Below are 6,000 nucleotides of genomic sequence, written 5' to 3'. Positions count from 1 at the left end.
ATCGCAGAATTATGACATTTCGATTTCATAATAAATGTTTAAGAAACTAAAATCTTACTACATCTTAATATTTCCAATATATATTTAATCGTTTATTCAACGCATATTGGACATGCACAATAAACTAGTGAAATATAATATTACCAACAGCGTGGGATGATATGGGTCGCTCAAGTCGGCTATGTTCGGGTTACCTTCAGTCTATTGAGAACCTAGTATGGAACTTAACCTGTGTTATAAAGGTTAAATAAATTTAATCCCAGCAAAAAAAGCTGTCACGAAAATACAAATGCGATGATAACTAAAAGTTGTATCAAGTAATAGTCGTAATTGCTAACACGTGATTTACGATATTTGTTGAACATTTGGGTCATAAGATCTTACAACCTGAGGTCTAAATATATCTCCAATAATATGAGCATTATGCCACCCTCTTATACAAATACTTACACGTTTTCAAACGCAGAACAGGATATATATAAATAATTATCTGATAGATTTCAACGAATAAGTTTCGCTCGAAGTGGATTGCTCGTGTTACTACAGTACCATGTTTTTAATTTTGAAATGCTGACTTTATATGTTTACACTTTAGCTTGTCTTTTTCTTTACGTAACTCCTTCATCGAATTAGGAGTTTCGGGTCTATGATGGTGAATATGAATGTGAAGAGAAAAATTAACGTAAGAACCGGCCAATAATTTTCATTAAGCAATCGTCACCATATTAAGCAGCAAGTTTAGTGGTTAAAATATAAGATAAACTTGTCTTCGAACTGCTAACGAAGTACTGCATAATAGAGCAGTTGACATTGTTATGGCAAGATAACATATGTATCGTTTATTATAGTAAAATCATATTAATGTTAAATGTACAATGTTCGTTTGTCAATAACAGGTTTAGCTATATAAATATTATGTTAAATACATTCTCAAAATACCTTTGTCGTTTCATTGATTCATTTTCAAATTTAAGATTGCAATTTGTAGCTCCTAATTGGAGTTCTTGATCATAAGATAAACAAACACATAACTAGGAATATTAAAGCCTCTACAACGCTCAAAATTAACGACAATTTCGTACAATATTTCGTAATATAAAGTTAAACCAGATGTGATCTGGTAAAAAAGATGTTTGTAAATACAAAATGCTCGTTTTTGTTATTGTTTTGCATATTTAATTCCATTTTAATTTCCCGCAACGATATCTATTCATACGATACATAAACACTAATATGGTACCATTTTAGTGTTCGTGTGTCGTATGAATAGATATATTCGCGGAAAATTAAAATGGAATTAATTGTGTCACAAATAAATAAAAACGAACATTTTGTATCTGCAAAAAACTATGTAATCATACCACATCTAGCGTTGAAATTGTGGCTATTGCTATAAGGAACACTGATTGTTTAGGTGTTAACTTTATTTTATGAAATACTTTACGAAATATTCGTTAATTTTGAGCGTTAAAGAGAATTTAAAGTATAAACAATATGTTATAACTTACTTTGCATAGGTGTTTGTGTGTCCTTAATATTAAGGTGTATGTGTGTAAAGCATGTATGAAGTTCCTTAAATAATTGCAATATAAATATAGTGCATATCTATTAGAAGATGTATTAGAAGATTTGTTAGATAAAATATTAGACCAGGTACATTGTTTCATCACTTATGAGTGGCCGACAAGTACGCCATGATTATTTGCCGAGTTCTATGATAGTAATTGGGATTTTGTTGTATGGAGTTTATATGCCTTATAAATTATTAAATAAAACTTTTAAACTGATAAATTGTGCAATAGTTAAAAAAACACCAAGCTTTTGTACACATTACATGTATAAATAATTAATATTGAATTTTGTTATTATGATGTTGTAAATATTATATATTCATAGATATATTTGTGTATATGTTGTACATACAAACGTAGATAATGATTTTATTTATTATTTTACCTATCGTTTTATTGTTTAGTAATATCATCTTATATGACAAAGGTTCATACATTCTATAGTCTCTCGTAACTCTTTTAGAGTGGTTTTATACATGAACTTGTTTAATTTGCTACATGTTTTATATACCATGAATGTATAAAAGTGAGACTCAAATAAACTTTCTGTCTGTCTGTCTGTCATTACTTCATATCGTAATTTGTATTTTTAAACATAATACCCTGCTTTAGTGCCTTCATTTGTTTCATGATCGTCCGTCTTTCGGTTTCTGTCAGTATACTTGTGTCGTTGCTGTCCGTCTAATGTTCTATAATTTCGCAAAATACATACATACAAATAAAAACATATTATTATAAAGCGTACGCGATCAATTAAATGCAGTAATGTTTCCGTCATTATTTGAAGCATCATTCAGAAGCGTGTTCAAAATTGTGTTTTCATTTCAAGATTTTTGAAATTGTAAATGTAATTACTTGGCTTTTATATAAAACAACAACTTCAGAAATAGATTTTTTTACAAACTGTCGCTGTTTTTTTATGAGTGATAATTTTAGCATTCGTATTATAATACATGTTAAAAATCATATTATTATATATTATCGTTGTGTATAGCATAGATATTCACTGTTTCAGGGGATAAATATAAATTTATCCCATCCATGTATTCTCGTTTAAACTTACTGTAGGCATCTTGAATGCAATTCAAATAAAGTTGTCGTAAGTATACCAAATCCCGTTTTAGTACAGTATTTGCTTTTTGACGATGCTGGAACAGCAGCGTCCAAGGTTTGATAATCACCTTAATTTTTTTTATAATGGCCATCTATGTAAAAGACCGAGCCAGTCCGATTGAGATAACTCGATTTTTCAGTTACTTCCCTTGGGCATACGCCACTGCGTAGGATCCTAGCATTGATAACATTCTCCTAGCAGAGTTGGCGATCGTGTTTCAACATTCAACAATGGCCGCCTTAATGAGAGTTTCGATTAAAAACTTTCTTACTGCATAAATTGGCTTGTTTCGCTATTTAGAAGCTGCAAAGACCTATCAATATACAAAGACCTATCAATATACAAAGATAAGCGTTATCGGGTTATCGCGGATTTTCTCCCGGAGGGAACGAGATTTAGTCACGTGGCCAAAGGCTAGGTACAACGAATACTTCGTCTGTAACGAGATCGTCAGTAACGTGTCGATTCATTCGCAAAATATGAAAGGTTATCAAATCAAATGAACGTAACTTGCTGGTGTCTTTGGTGGTACAGAATACTGCTTTAAATAATTAAATGACCGATGTAATAAACATAATCTTTATGGTAATAAAATTCTTTAATTAATTTTAATGTCACTAATTCATCGGTTCAAAGAATCATCAAAAATTATTTATTCAAAAGTTTTAAGTCAAATAAGCGTCCAATTTTGCAGTCATGCATGCGGGAAATATTGTATGTACGCTAAAAGAAAAATCTTATAACACATTAGTAATTGTTGTAGTTATTAGTAGCAAAGATCTATCCTTAAACAATGTTTATTGGTGGATATTTCCGTAGAGATTCATTGATCTATTAATAAACATGTTTATTTAAGATCCGAGATTAAACAAAGAAGACGCCTAGAATATTGTAATAAAACGAAACGAGTAGTTACAAATTCTTGTTATTTAAATCACTTTTCAGACATATTGAAGGAGCATTCACGGTAGTTTAAATTCAAACCGGCGCCAGTTGTACGTCTACTGAAGGAGAATCTCGGAAAGTTAGCAGGCCAGTGTAGCTTCAACAGGTGTCAGATTAGTACACTTGCATATTAGGTTGACAGATTTCGCACCTTTTTTTAATATGATTTCCCAAAATAAGGCCCCGTGACCCCGGGACAGACCCCCGGATTAACCTACACAACATTCCTACAAACGTATTAGTTTTAACATAAGAATATCATATCACTGTTCATGTACAACATATTCACATGGCAAAATATAACAAAACCGATTTTTTTCATGGGATGATGATTTAGACCTCGATGAAATTTTAGGAGAATATACAGCAGACGAAGATGCTATTGATAATTCAAATGGGAAGCAAATTGCAATTTATATTTGTCCAGAGTGCAAAATGGAGTATAAAAGTATTTCCGGGTTCCGGGGTCACGTCTTGAAAAAGCATGACAAAAATCTCAAAGGTGCGCTATAACGGGTTTCCATGTATCTCTTTGAAATTCAGAAGTCGAAACAGCGGTTATTAAAATAGTTCTTGTTTTAGGAAATAGACCATTAAAGTAAGGAAAACAGGAAAAAACAAATACCTAACAATATACTGATACGTCTTTGGAAAAACGGACAAATTAGGAAAATAAGTTGTTAAGCCCCGTTTTCCTATGCTTCTTTCGCATTTTGTAGCCTTACGCACACATTTAAATTCTCTGTAGAAATTCAAATTATTATATACGTTAAAAGCAATAAAAGGTGTCAATGCTGAATTGCATTGAGCAAAAGTATACCGTAGTACCTAAGCAGAACGTATCCCCCATCGAGGGTAAACGTTGCATAGAATTAACAAACGAAAAAACGCATGTAAATTATTTGATAGTTTAATAGCATATTTAACAACATACAACATTACACAACAGTTAATAATAAATTAACGAAATACCTTTTTATTGAAGAAATGTTGTTTCATTACACGAGTCGCGTTTCGAGAAAACTGGACATAATGCTTGTGCGTAGTTTCATCCCATATTAGCCTGTGCAGTCCACCAAGGCTAATCAAGGACGACCCTTTACGCCTAAATTGGTTTTTTACTAAGAAGAGACTTTATTTAAACGAAAAATGTCATATAAGCGGAAAGTGTCGTCCCTGGTTAGCCTGTATGAACTGCACAGGCTAATCTGGAATGACAATTTACGCAAAAACATTATGTCCAGTTTTCTCAGAACGAGATTCATAATATGAAAGAACAACATTTCTGTAACATTTTTGTGTTAAACAGGTGACCAACGTGGATACTTTGCAAATCTGTACAGATTAAAACAAAATAAATACGGTCAAGTCTAATACATATAGTTTATTCATATTAATTACTTCTTGCAGCTGCAGACTACAGAAAGAGTTCACAGCAAGTCTCCTACAAAGTTCCATTATAACAGAAACCCTGTCAAATAACAATGGCAGATCTGCCCAAATGACATGACTACGAGGCACTGGTTTTCTATGCACGAACAAATTGCATTTGAAGTCAGAGTGCAGCTCTATGGACAGTTTTACGAAGGCAGCATCACCGTGCGAGTACATCTGCATCAATGTCAATTTGCTTCTGTCTTTACGAACCATGAAATCCTGATATTTTCCTGAACTTCAGTCTGTAGTTTTAAAAAGTCAACACAATCCTCAATGTCACATTCCTGATGATTTAGTGTCGTTCTCCCATTTGCATTCTGTTCAAAGTCTTCCAAAAATCCACGATTCAAAATGTCCGTCTCATCTTCCATGTTCATTATGTCTGGACCATTATCAATGAATCCTGTATTCAGCAACCCTGAATCATCATCTAAACGAACACAGTAGTCATAGTCATTCCCCTCATCACAGGTTTGGACATAAACATTACTACGTCTACATGTTGGACTGTTGCCAGAACATGAATCATTTGACAATCCCGATAGAGCAGGTATTGTTTCATCCGATAGAGCAGGTTTTATTTCATCCGATAGAGCAGGTATTGTTTCATCCGATAGAGCAGGTATTGTTTCATCCGTTGGAGCAGGTATTGTTTCATCCGTGCTGGTTGTGACCTTAGGTTTTTTCCATAGGTACTTCTGTGTACAAAAGCCCTTACTGCGTTTCTTCCGCAGCATCCTGCAAAAAATAAATGTTCATATAAATGTACATATTATATGTGCAGATATGGTTTCATCAACATAAAGTATGCGTGAGAGAAATTGAAGTATGAACATGTAATAATAATCGTCCACATACTAATCGTAATAATAACATTAGTATCCTCTTAGACAAAAATGAGAACAGAACTTATTTATTTATTCACAATAAACA

Source organism: Dreissena polymorpha, chromosome 4 (assembly GCF_020536995.1).
Source record: "Dreissena polymorpha isolate Duluth1 chromosome 4, UMN_Dpol_1.0, whole genome shotgun sequence".
In the NCBI taxonomy this organism is placed as follows: Eukaryota; Metazoa; Mollusca; class Bivalvia; order Myida; family Dreissenidae; genus Dreissena; species Dreissena polymorpha.
Note: the sequence above shows the minus strand (reverse complement) of the source record.